Here is a 14,644-nt window from a genome sequence, read left to right on the forward strand (position 1 = left end):
CAGGTGTTACTAATGTTTTGTACACTCAGTGTATATTTATATTTATATTCAGGACTCTGACATTCCTCGTTCTGAAATATCTTTATTTTAATTTTTCGATTATGTGCACATTGTTTTGTATTGGTAGGTGTTATTACTGAAGTGTTGGAGCTAGGAACACAGTCATTTTTCTGCACCTGTGATAACATCTGCAAATTTGTATACGTGATCAATAAACGTTGATTTGTTTTGATTTGAAGAGTAATAGGCTCTCCAGATGCACTGAACTGTACATTACCACCTTTCCCTTCCTCTAAGTTTTTTCCCAAGTAATTGTTTTGCTCTTCTAAAAATAGATTTTGCTTGGGCCATTCATGTCAAATTTCTGTTGAAAAACATGTACCTGAAAAAAGCTTATTTAATATTATGAACTCTAGCCAAGTGCTTAAGTGCCTGATGCCAAATCTCATAAACTATGCAAACACATCTAGGCCTATCTGTAAATCTTTGTTATAATGCAAGTAATCAATGCTTTCTGTTAGATGATATGGATTCCTATGGTGATTCACGCATGTTTGTGTGCATATTGAGGCCTGCTGCAGGGGTGGTTTCTGGACAAATCTCAGAATATGAGATACTGTATTTCATATCAGCACAGTGAGAGACTTGGCTGGAGTTTAAATAGACGGCAGTCTCTTCCTCCCCATGCAGCTGCTGCACACAACGTACTGGCCACATAGCAACAAAGAGCTCCATGGCAACGGCTGACTCTCTCGCAGAGGTGCTGAGAGAGCGTGCTGTGTTTCCTATTCCACTAATGACCGTCAACCACTGTGTTCGTGCCTCAAGTCAGTCTGAATTCATACTTACAGTATAACGTACAATGTAGCCAAAGGCTTTTATTATTGTTCTCAAGCTCATTACTGTTATTGTCTGAAGTAGCCATCTTGTAGGCCACGGTAAGCTACAGTCTATCATAACTGTGTTTTTTTCAGGAGGTTGTTTTGTTTGTTTTTCTCTTTATGAGGTTTCCTCTCATTTCCGAGGCAATTTGGTTGATCTGTTTGCTTCCATTTACATGGTCTCCAATCTATTTACAATTGACCCAGACATGACGTAACTGAAGGGAAGGACAGGAGCCAAGGAAGTGAGGAGAAGCATATATGGAACAGGCCTTCCCTCTTTCCTAAGTGCACCTCTGCATTAGACGCAGCCCAACCACTGCCAGATACACTTTTCTTCCTACCAGATAAACTACAGTTTAGGCAAGTCGGTTAGGACATCTACTTTGTGCATGACACAAGTCATTTTTTCAACAATTGTTTACAGACAGATTATTTCACTTATAATTAATTGTATCACAATTCCAATGGGTCAGAAGTTTACATTCACTAAATTGACTGTGCCTTTAAACAGCTTGGAAAATTCTCAAAAATGATGTCATGGCTTAGAAATGTCTGATAGGCTAATTGACATCATTTGAGTCAATTGCAGGTGTACCTGTGGATGTATTTCAAGGCCTACCTTCAAACTCAGTGCCTCTTTGCTTGACTTCATGGGAAAATCTAAAGAAAACAGCCAAGACCTCAGAAAAAAAATTGTAAACCTTCACAAGTCTGGTTCATCCTTGGGAGCAATTTCCAAACGCCTGAAGGTAACACGTTCATCTGTACAAGCAGTAGTACGCAAGCCTAAACACCATGGGACCACGCAGCCGTCATACCGCTCAGGAAGGAGATGCGTTCTGTCTCCTAGAGATGAACGTACTTTGGTGTGAAAAGTGCAAATCAATCCCAGAACAACAGCAAAGGTCCTTGTGAAGATGATGGAGGAAACAGGTACAAAAGTATCTATATCCACAGTAAAACGAGTCCTATATCGACATAACCTGAAAGGCCGCTCAGCAAGGAAGAAGCCACTGCTCCAAAACCGTCATAAAAAAGCCCGACTATGGTTTGCAACTGCACATGGGGACAAAGATCGTACTTTTTGGAGAAATGTCCTCTTGTCTGATGAAACAAGAATAGAACTGTTTGGCCATAATGACCATCGTTATGTTTGGAGGAAAAAGGGGGAGGCTTGCATGCCCGAAGAACACCATCCCAACCGTGAAGCACAGGGGTGGCAGCATCATGTTGTCGGGGTGCTTTGCTGCAGGAGGGACTGCAAGTTAAACAATTTAAAGGCAATGCTACCAAATACTAATTGAGTGTATGTCAACTTCTGACCCACTGGGAATGTGATGAAAGAAATAAAAGGTGAAATACATAATTCTCTCTACTATTATTCTGACATTTCACTTTCTTAAAATAAAGTGGTGATCCTAACAGACCTAAGACAGGGAATTTCTACTAGGATTAAATGTCAGGAATTGTGAAAAACTGAGTTTAAATGTATTTGGCTAAGGTGTATGTAAACTTCTGACTTCAACTGTACATACTTAATATATAATTTCCTTTATGTTCCCCTAACACTACCACTCCTCCCCTAATTGAAGTAAACTAATGGACAACACCACTTAGGCTTCTACTTCCAGCTTATACATACTAAACTCAGCAAAAAAAGAAACGTCCCTTTTTCAGGACCCTGACTTTCAAAGATAATTCGTAAAATTCCAAATAACTTCACAGATCTTCATTGTAAAGGGTTTAAACACTGTTTCCCATGCTTGTTCAATGAACCATAAACAATTAATGAACATGCACCTGTGGAACGGTCGTTAAAACACTAACAGCTTACAGACGGTAGGCAATTAAGGTCACAGTTAGGAAAACTTAAGACCCTGAAGAGGCCTTTCTACTGACTCTGAAAAACACCAAAAGAAAGATGCCCAGGGTCCCTGCTCATCTGCGTGAACGTGCCTTAGGCATGCTGCAAGGAGGCATGAGGGCTGCAGATGTGGCCAAGGCAATAAATTGCAAAGTCCGTACTGTGAGACGCCTAAGACAGCGCTACAGGGAGACTGGACGGACAGCTGATTGTCCTCGCAGTGGCAGACCACGTGTAACAACACCTGTACAGGATCGGTACATCCGAACATCACACCTGCGGGACAGGTACAGGATGGCAACAACAACTGCCCAAGTTACACCAGGAACACACAATTCCTCCATCAGTGCTCAGACTGTCCGCAATAGGCTGAGAGAGGCAGGACTGAGGGCTTGTAGGCTTGTTATAAGGCAGGTCCTCACCAGACATCATCGGCAACAACGTCGCCTATGGGCACAAACCCACCATCGCTGGACCAGACAGGACTGGCAAAAAGTGCTCTTCAATGATGAGTCGCGGTTTTGTCTCACCGGGGTGATGGTCGGATTCGCGTTTATCGTCGAAGGAATGAGCGTTACACTGAGGCCTGTACACTGGAGCGAGATCGATTTGGAGGTGGAGGGTCCGTCATGGTCTGGGCCAGTGTGTCACAGTATCATCGGACTGAGCTTGTCGTCATTGCAGGCAATCTCAACGCTGTGCATTACAGGGAAGACATCCTCCTCCCTCATGTGGTACCCTTCCTGCAGGCTCATCCTGACATGACCCTCCAGCATGACAATGCCACCAGCCATACTGCTCGTTCTGTGCGTGATTTCCTGCAAGACAGGAATGCCAGTGTTCTGCCATGGCCAGCAAAGAGCCCAGATCTCAATCCCATTGTGCACGTCTGGGACCTGTTGGATCGGAGGGTGAGGCTAAGGCCATTCCCCCCCAGAAATGTCCGGGACCTTGCAGGTGCCTTGGTGGAAGAGTGGGCTAACATCTCACAGCAAGAACTGGCAAATGTGGTGCAGTCCATGAGGAGGAGATGCACTGCAGTACTTAATGCAGCTGGTGGCCACACCAGATACTGACTGTTACGTTTGATTTTGACTCCCCCTTTGTTCAGGGACACATTATTCAATTTCTGTTAGTCACATGTCTGTGGAACTTGTTCAGTTTATGTCTCAGTTGTTGAATCTTGTTATGTTCATACAAATATTTACACATGTTAAGTTTGCTGAAAATAAACGCAGTTGACAGTGAGAGGACGTTTATTTTTTTTCTGAGTTTATGTACATTTACGGACACAATGTATTTTACAATGTTGTTCTCTTTTTTTGTTATTAATTGCATCCTTCAGCTACCCTCAACTCCTCCCAACTATCTCTGAAGACCATCCAGTTTTGATTTCTATTTGCCATATATTTTTAACTGGGCTGTTTCACAAAAGTTCTGAACCCATATACATTTTACGGACCCAGTATATTTTACATTAGTTATCTTGTTGTTTTTAATCCCAGCTTTCAGCTCCACTCAACCCGTCCCATCGATCTCTTAACACCATCCAGTTTCTATTTGCCATATATTTTTCAACTGTGCTGTGATATGTCACAAAAGTTCTGAACCTTTCTATTCTCATAGTTTCTACAGATTGTAGATTAAAGATAAAACATATTTCTAAAAGTGTTATTGTATTATTGATCGACTGACTATGCCTTTTCAAATCACCCAGCAGTGCCATTTGCAGAGTTAGCTCCAGGTAAACATTGCAATTCTTCAGCCATTTCTGAACCTGTGACCAAAAACAAGCTACATATGGACAGTACCAAAACAAATGATCTCTTCACAGCAAAATCTACAGAGCTGGGATGGTTGTATCCCCCATATATATAACCTTCTATTGGTTATAATAATTTTGTATAATAATATCATTGGGAAATTCTAAGTTTTGAATCCGGCGTTGTTTTGTGTATCAGCTCATAAACCATGTGCCATGGAATCGGTACATCGAAAATCTCTTCCCAACTATTTTGCAATCTATATGGCAGGATATAACCCCACCCACTTTTCCAAAGCACAGCCCCCACACCACTAGAGGGATATCAATAGACCACCAACTTACTAGGCTGAGACAAGGCTGAGTATAGCCCACGAAGATCTCTTCCACTGAATGAGCCTGAGGGGGTGCAAAACCGGACATGAAGATCACCTCTGTGACTCAACCCACTCAAGTGACGCACCCTCCTTGGGACGGCATGAAAGAGCACTACTAGGCCAGGTTACCTTAGTGCCCAAGAACACTAAGGTAACCTGCCTAAATGACTACCAATCCGTAGCACTCTTATCTGAAGCCATGAAGTGCTTTGAAAGGCTGGTCATGGCTCACATCAACACCATTATCCCAGAAACCCTAGATCCACTCCAATTTGCATACTTCCCTAACAGATCCACAGATGATGCAATCTGTATTGCACTCCACACTGCCCTTTCCCACCTGGACAAAAGGAACACCTATGTGAGAATGCTATTCATTGACTACAGCTCAGCATTCAACACCATAGTGCCCTCAAAGCTCATCAACAAGCTAAGGACCCTGGGACTAAACACCTCCCTCTGCAACTGGATCCAGGTGGTAAGGGTAGGTAACAACACATCCGCCACGCTGATCCTCAACACAGGGGCCCCTCAGGGGTGCGTGCTCAGTCCCCTCCTGTACTCCCTGTCCACTCATGACTGCACAGCCAGGCATGACTCCAACACCATCATTAAGGTTGCCGAAGACACAACAATGGTAGGCCTGATCACCGACAACGACGAGACAACCTTTAGGGAGGAGGTCAGAGACCTGGCCGTGTGGTGCCAGGACAACAACCTCTCCCTCAATGTGATCAAGACAAAGGAGATGATTGTGGACTACAGGAAAAAGAGGGCCGAGCACGTCTCCATTCTCATCGACGGGGCTGTAGTGGAGCAGGTTGAGCGCTGTCCACATCACCAACAACCTAACATGGTCCAAGCACAACAAGACAGTCGTGAAGAGGGCATGAGACTGAAAAGATTTGGCATGGGTCCTCAGATCCTCAAAAGGTTCTACAGCTGCATCATCGAGAGCATCCTGACTGGTTGCATCACTGCCTGGTATGGCAACTGCTCGGCCTATGACCACAAGGCACTACAGAGGGTAGTGCGTACGGCCCAGTACATCTGTAGAACCTTCCTGCCATCTAGGACCTCTATACCAGGCAGTGTCAGAGGAAGGCCCTAAAAATTCTTAGACTGTTCATAGACTGTTCTCTCTGCTACCCCACTGCAAGCAGTACCGGAGCGCCAAGTCTAGGTCCAAGAGGCTTCTAAACAGCTTCTACCCCCAAGCCATAAGACTCCTGAACATTTAAGCAAATGGCCACCCAGACTATTTGCATTGCCATTCACCTTCGCACCCCTGGGCCAGACTACATTCAATCATTGGACCTCCTGAAGAGATGAGTCTTCAGTAAAGACTTAAAGGTCGAGACAATAAGGAGGCTTGCGTCTTGTGAACGTAGTGTACGTGTAGGTATGTACGGCAGGACCAAATCGGAGAGATAGGTAGGCGCAAGCCCATATAATGCTTTGTAGGTTAGCAGTAAAACCTTGAAATCAGCCCTAGCCTTAACAGGAAGCCAATGTAGAGAGGCTAGCACTGAAGTAATATGATCAAATCTTTTGGATCTAGTCAGGATTCTAGCAGCCGTGTTTAGCACTAACTGAAGTTTATTTAGTGCTTTATCCGAGTAGCCAGAGAGTAGAGCATTGCAGTAGTCTAATCTAGAAGTGACAAAAGCACAAATGATCTTTTCTGCATAATTTTTGGACCAAAAGTTTCAGATTTTTGCAATGTTGCGAAGATGGAAAAAAACGGACCTTAAAATATTCTTGATATGTTCATCAAAAGAGAGATCAGGGTCCAGAGTGACGCTGAGGTCCTTCACAGTTTTATTTGAGACGACTGCACAACCATCAATAATTAATTATCAGATCCAACAGCAGATTTATTTGTTTCTTGGGACCTAGAACTAGCATCTCTGTTTTGTTTGAGTTTAAAAGTAAAACATTTGCCACCATCCACTTCCTTATGTCTGAAATACAGGCTTCCGGGGTAGGCAATTTTGGGGCTTCACCATGTTTCATTGAAATGTACAGCTGTCTGTCATCCGCATAGCAGTGAAAGTTGACATTGTGTTGACATTGACATTGTGTTTCCGAAAGACATCATCAAGAGGTGGAATATATAGAATATATAGTCCTAAAACGGAACCTTGAGGAATGCCAAAACTTACAATTGATTTGTCAGAGGACAAACCATCCACAGAGACGAACTGATATCTTTCCGACAGATAAGATCTAAAGCAGGCAAGAACTTGTAGACCAATGAGTGTGTCTAATCTCTCCAAAAGAATGTGGTGATTGATGCAGAGCCTTGGTCTGATGCCATTAAAAGGTAATTTACCATCTTCACGAGTGCCGTCTCAGTGCTATGATGGGGTCTAAAACCAGACTGAAGCATTTTGTATACATTATTTTTCTTCAGGAAGGCAGTGAGTTGCTGGGCAACAGCTTTTTCATTTTTTGAGAGGAATTGTAAGGATCGACGCTGGAGACAAGAAGCAAGTACAGGGACTGAATATTTAATGAAATACGGACATGGAACAGGACAGGACAGCGTCTGGACTTGAACACATAACGACATTAATGTTGACAAAGGGAACAAACGGGGGAGCAGACAGTTATAGATGGGGCAATCAACCAAGGGTAAAGAGTTCAGGTGAGTCCAATGAGCGCTGCTGCTCGTAATGCTGGTGACAGGTTTGCGTAATGAAGGGCAGCCTGGTGCCCTTGAGCACCAGAGAGGAAGAGTAGGAACAGGCGTCACAGGAATGGGAAAATCGATATAGGCCAATAGTTGTTTTAAATTTCATGGTCAAGGTTTGGCTTTTTCAAGAGAGGCTTTATTACTGCCACTTTTAGTGAGTTTGGTACACATCCGGTAGATAGGGAGTCATTTATTATGTTCAACATAGGAGGGCCAAGCACAGGGAGTAGCTCTTTCAGTAGTTTAGTTGGAATAGGGTCCAGTATTCAGTTCGACAGTTTAGAGGCCATGACTATTTTCATGAACGTGTCAAGAGATACAGGATTAAAAAACTTGAGTGTTTCCATTGATCCTAGGTCCTGGTAGTTCTGAGCAGACTCAGGACAACTGAGCTTTGGAGAAATACGCAGATTCTAAGTGGAGTCCATAATTTGCTTTCTAATAATCGCAATCTTTTCGTCAAAGAAAGTTCATGAATTTATCACTGCTGAAGTGAAAGCTATCCTCTCTTGTTGAAGGCTGCTTTTTAGTTAGCTTTGCAACAGTATCAAAAATAAATTTTCTTATTCTCCTCAATGAAGTTGTAAAAATAGGATGATCGAGCAGCAGTGAGGGCTCTTCGATATTGCACAGTACTGTCTTTCCAAGCTAGTCGGAAGACTTCCAGTTTGTGGCTAGCCATTTCCGATCCAATTTTCTGGAAGCTTGCTTCAAGGCTTGGGTATTTTCTGTATACCAGGGAGCAAATTTCTTGTGACAAATGTTTTTTGTTTTTAGGGGTGCGACTGCATCTAGGGTATTACGCAAGGTTAAATTAAGATCCTCAGTTAGGTGGTTAACCAATTTTTGTACTCCGATGTCCATGGGTAGGTGGAGGGAGTCTGGAAGGGCATCTAGGAATCTTTGGGTCGTTCGAGAATTTATAGCACGGCTTTTGATGATCCTTGGTTGGGGTCTGAGCAGATTGTTTGTTGCGATTGCAAACGTAATAAAATGGTGGTCCGATAAGATTATGAGGAAAAACATTTAGATCCACAATATTTAATCCACAGGACAAAACTAGATCCAGGGTATGACTGTGGCAATGAGTAGGTCCGGAGACATGTTAGACAAAACCAACTGAGTTGATGATGGCTCCAAAAGCCTATTGGAATGGGACTGTGGACTTTTCCATGTGAATATTAAAGTCACCAAAAATGTGAATATTATCTGCTATGACTACATGGTGTAACGACGGTCGTCAGGAATGGACCAAGGCGCAGCGGGTTGAGTGCTCATAATTAATTTTTTTATGAAAACACTTATACAAACAAAACAAAACGATGGACGATGAAGACAGACTTGAAGGCAAACAACAGCAATTCAAGTGACAACCTCCCACAAATACAAACACACCCTAATATATAGGACTCTCAATCAAAGGCAACTAGACAACACCTGCCTTCAATTGAGAGTCCACACCCCAATTAACTAAACATAGAAACAGACTAACTAGAAATAACATAGAAATAGACTAACATAGAGCAGTGACCCAAAAACCCTGGAATACATAAATCAACTACCCTCTACATAATACACACACCCCGAACCACATAAACCAAATACCCTCTGCCACGTCCTGACCAGCCTACACTAACAAAATAACCCTCATACTGGTCAGAACGTGACACATGGTCCAATAGGAATTCAGGGAACTCAATGAGGAACGCTGTATACTGCCCAGGAGGCCTGTAAACAGTAGCTATAAAAAGTGATTGAGTAGGCTGCATAGATTTCATGACTAGAAGCTCAAAATACAAAAACACAGTCATTTTAAATGTATTTTTATTTAAATTTGCTGTCATAAATGTTAGCAACACCTCCGCCTTTGCTGGATGCGTGGGGAAAATGGTCACTAGTATAACCAGGAGGAGAGGCCTCATTTAACACAGCAAATTCATCAGGCTTGATCCATGTTTCAGTCAGGCCAAACACATCAAGATTATGATCAGTGATTAGTTCATTGACTATGACTGCTTTGGAAGTGAGGGATCTAACATTACGTAACCCTATTTTCAGATGTGAGATATCACAATCTCTTTCAATAATGACAGGAATGGAGGAGGTCATTATTCCAGTGAGATTGCTAAGGCGAACACCGCCATGTTTTGTTTTGCTCAACCTAGATCGAGGCACAGACATGGTCTCAATGGGAACAGCTGAGCTGACTACACTGACTGTACTAGTTGCAGACTCCACTAAGCTGGCTGGCTGGCTAACAGCCTGCTTTCTGGCCTGCACCCAATCTCATTGTGGAGCATGAGGAGTTAGAGCCCTGTCTATGTTCATAGATAAGATGAGAGCACCCCTCCAGCTAGGATGGAGTCCGTCACTCCTCAGCAGGCCAGGCTTGGTCCTGTTTGTGGGTAAGTCCCAAAAAGAGGGCCAATTATCTACAAATTCTATCTTTTGGGAGGGGCAGAAAACAGTTTTCAACCATGGATTGAGTTGTGAGACTGCTCTAAAGCTCATCACTCCCCCTAATTGGGAGAGGGCCATAGACAATTACTCGATGCAGGCACATCTTTCCAGCTGATTTACACGCTGAAGCTATGTTGCGCTTTGTGACCTCTGACTGTTTCATCCTAACTTTGTTGGTGCCGACGTGGATAACTATATCTCTATACTCTCTACAATCGCCAGTTTTAGCCTTAGCCATCAACATCTTCAGATTAGCCTTAACATCGGTAGCCCTGCCCCCTGGTAAACAGTATATGATTGCTGGATGATTCTTTTTAAGTCTAATATTGCGGGTAATTGAGTCGCCAATGACTAGGGTTTTCAATTTGTCAGAGCTAATGGTGGAAAGCCTCGGCGGCTCAGACCCCGTAACGTGTAGATGAGAGACCTGAGAAGGCTCAGCCTCTGACTCCGACTCGTTGCTTCATGGGGATAACCGGTTGAAAGTTTCTGTCGGCTGAATGAGCGACACCGGTTGAGTATGCCGACAGCATTTCTTTCCAGAAGCCTTGAGAAAATTGTCCTGCTGCGGGGACTGTGCGAGGGGATTTATACAACTATCTGTACTTACTGGTGGCACAGACACTGTTTCATCCTTTCCTACACTTAAATTGCCCTTGCCAAACGATTGCATCTGGAGCTGTGCTTCCAACACGGCTATCCTTACCATAAGGCGATAGTTCTCCTGTATATGATGAGCACAGCGACTGCAATTAGATGGCATAGTGTTAATGTTACGACTTAGCTTCGGCTGGTGGAGGTCCTGTAGAACCATGAAGCATCTGGGGTGAAAAAGTTTAATGAAAAAAGTTGAGTGAGGAAAAAACTAAGACATTGGTAAATGTATTAAAAGTAAAAACCGAAAAGTTTGGCAGATAGCCAAGTAGTAACAAACAGCACAACAGCACTGAGACAAGTCCAGAAGTTGAGGGCAGGGCAAAAAGGTGAATCTGGCTCCGAGAGGGTGACGTCTGGTTCCAGATCTGTCGGGGAAGCAGAGTTGGCTAAAGCACAACAGTCCCAATGAGTGGGCTGGACAGATACGCTTACCAGATACACTTAGTATATTAATTCCTGCTATCGCATGTTCACAATCAGGAAGTCCTGATACCATCCCACCCACCCATCCACCCTCCACTCCCTTTTAAAGTACTGTATGTCTCCCAGAGAAGACTTTGTGCAGTCATTTGGGACTGGGACTGAGACAACCACAAACCAAATTCAAAACAAAAGTGGGAAAATATATAGATTTAACCTATTCAATTAGACAGATATTACAACCAAGAGGTAAAACAGAGAAATAACGAGATGGAAGACGAGTTATTGTTTTTCCGGAATATGGGAATGGAGGGAAAACAGAAAAGTGGGAGATAAATGTGTTGGTTGTGGTCTGGGGTAGAGGGTATCTAGGGGTAGTGGCAGTTGATTTTGGCCCTTTGTCCTGAAGTTCACAGAAAGTAGTGTTGGCTTTCATTTGGGTCTGGGGAGCACACATTTAAATCAAATCAAATAAAAATGTATTTGTCACAATCACAGTTTACAGCAGGTATAATAGGTGCAGCCAAATGCTTACGCGCTAGCTCCCTCAACAATGCAGTACATTAGTCAATAACAATAATAACAATAAAAAGAGTAAAGTAAAAAATAACAAGTAATAAAAGTAATAAGAGAGGTAGTATGCATAGTGATAATGGACTGTATTACACTGTATTTACAAATATAAAGTGGGTAGTGACTTGGTTATGCAGTGGAATTAGTAGTATATACAATAACAGCAGCGTTGAGAGTGTGTGTGTGTGTGTGTGTGTGTGTGTGTGTGTGTGTGTGTGTGTGTGTGTGTGTGTGTGTGTGTGTGTGTGTGTGTGTGTGTGTGTGTGTGTGTGTGTGTGTGTGTGTGTATAGGCTATGCAGAGGCGTGGTCGGGTCCTGAACCCGATAGGGCCTGGGTCGGATCTCGGATATATTGAGTTGAGGCCTCTAGTGTACAGGAGGGGGCTGAGCACACACCTCTGGGGAGCCCCCGTGTTGAGATCAGAATGGCGGAGGAGTGGGTCCAGGGTGTCAGGTAAGGTGGAGCTGGTGTGGTCCTTGACCAGTCTCTTGAAGCACTTGAACAAAAGTGAGTGGTACAGGGCGATAGTCATTTAGGCCAGTTACCTTAGTTTGCTTGGGTACAAGGACAATGTTGGTGATCTTGAATCAGGGAGAGGTTGAATATGTCCTTGGACACTCCAGCCAGCTGGTGTGCACATGCTCTGAGGACGCGGCTGAGGATACAGTCTGGGCCGGCTGCTTTGCGAGTATTCACGTTGGCCACAGAGATCGAGAGCTCACAGTTCTCTAGAGCAGAGGAGGCCCTCGTAGGAGGATCGGTGTTGATTACCTCGAAGCGATTCATAGAAAGTGTTTCGCTCGTCTGGGAGAGAGGCATCAGTTTTCGCTGCACAGCTGGTTTTCCCTTTGTAGTCCGTTATGGTTTGTAGTCCTTACCACGTGTCTCGAATTGGAGCCGTTGAAATGTGATTCCACTTTGTACCCAGTACTGTATTTTTGTGTCTTTGATTGATTTCTGGAGGTCGTAGCTGATCTTTTTGTATTCATCCATATCCCCAGAAATCTCACTGGATTTAAATGCATTGGTCCACATGCTCAGTTTTATGCGGATGTTGCTATATACCCACGGTTGGGATCTTACTGAAAAGATCTTACTACGGGTACTTCCTGCTTAAATTTTTGCATGTAAGCTGGTAGAAGCAGGATGGAGGCGTGGTCTAATTTATCGAAGGGGGCGGGGGGGCTTTGTATCTGTCTCGGAATGGAGAATAACAATGATCCAGGGTATTTTTCCCGCGTGTGAGGCAGGAGATGTGTTGGTGGAATTTCGGGAGCATTTTTCTTGTCACGGGTGTCGTAAGGATTAGACCAAAATGCAGCGGGAATGTGTATACTCAACTTCTTTTTTAATTGGCAGAAAGAAGGAAAACCGAAACAAAACACACGTATACAAAAACAACGACGATAACAGTCTTGTCAGGCACACAGCTAAACAAGAAACAACTACCCACAAAATCCCATAGAAACACACCACTCTTAAATAGGACCTTCAATTAGAAGCAACAAGCAGCAGCTGCTTCCAATTGAAGGTCAACCCAACAAACACCACATAGAAATAGACATACTAGAACACAGCCCAACAAACCCCGAAACACTCTAAACAAACACCCCTCTCAAAACAGAACATAGCCCAACAAACCCCGAAACACTCTAAACAAACACCCCTCTTAAAACAGAACATAGCCCAACAAACCCCGAAACACTCTAAACAAACACACCCCTGCCACGTCCTGACCAAACTACAATAACAAATAACCCCTTATACTGGTCAGGACGTGACATTTCTCATATATCCTTTGTTAAAGTCCCCAGCCACATCAGATGCACCATCAGGATATGCGGTCTCCAGTTTGTATAACGTTTTGAGCAATTATTTGAGTGGCAGCATGGTGTTGGCCTGGGGGGGGGATGTATAGAGCTGTGATACAAACCGATGTAAATTCTCTCTGGAAATAATGGAGTCTACATTCATCGTGATGTGTTCATGTAGCTTGTCTATTTTTGTTTAGTTATCTCAAATTCCTTTTAAGAGATCAACTCAGGTCTCACACAGACGTCTGTCTTTTAAGCGAGTCAGAGAGGTCAAGAGTTGTAGTCTTTGTTTACATTATTGCATGGATCTATTCAACATCACTGCTGTACAAGATGCATTCGTGATAATGCAGCATCAGGTTGTTGACACTTTATACACAGGCGTGTTATGCACTCACCTTTGGGTTAAATACTATTTACTGGACCTTGTGAGATAACGAGAACAAGTAGAGAGATCACTATGAATAAAGCTATCTATGTCTATTTTTACTAAAACACATTTTAGACAGATGTTAAAGAAAAGAATGCATGTGACAATGTTTTAACCATGTTAACCATGTTTTATATATATATATATATATATCCAGGCTGTATCACAACCAGCCGTGATTGGGAGTCCCATAGGGCGACGCACAATTGGCCCAGCATTGTCCGGGTTTGGCCGGTGTAGGCCGTCATTGTAAATAATAATTTGTTCTTAACTGACTTGCCTGTTAAATAAAGGTTAAATAAATAAAACTAATAAAATAAAATAAATGTGCCACTGTCAACCAAATGGCACGTCCATTTATGGACCTACAGTGCAAGTTATATGAGAGATCAATAATATCAGCACATCTGAACAGAAATAAAAACGCAACATGTAAACTGTTGGTCCCATGTTTCGTGAGCTGAAATAAAAGATCCCATAAATTTGCCATACGCACAAAAGGCTTATTTCTCTCAAATTTTGTGCACACATTTCTTTATATCCCTGTTAGTGAGCATTTCTCCTTTGCCAAGATAATCCATCCACCTGACAGGTGTGGCATATCAAGAAGCTGATTAAACAGCATGATCATTACACAGGTGCACCTTGTGCTGGGGACAATAAAAGGCCACTTTAAAATGTACAGTTTTTTCACACAACACAAT

The sequence above is a fragment of the Salmo salar genome, chromosome ssa19, assembly GCF_905237065.1.
Source record: "Salmo salar chromosome ssa19, Ssal_v3.1, whole genome shotgun sequence".
Taxonomy (NCBI): Eukaryota; Metazoa; Chordata; class Actinopteri; order Salmoniformes; family Salmonidae; genus Salmo; species Salmo salar.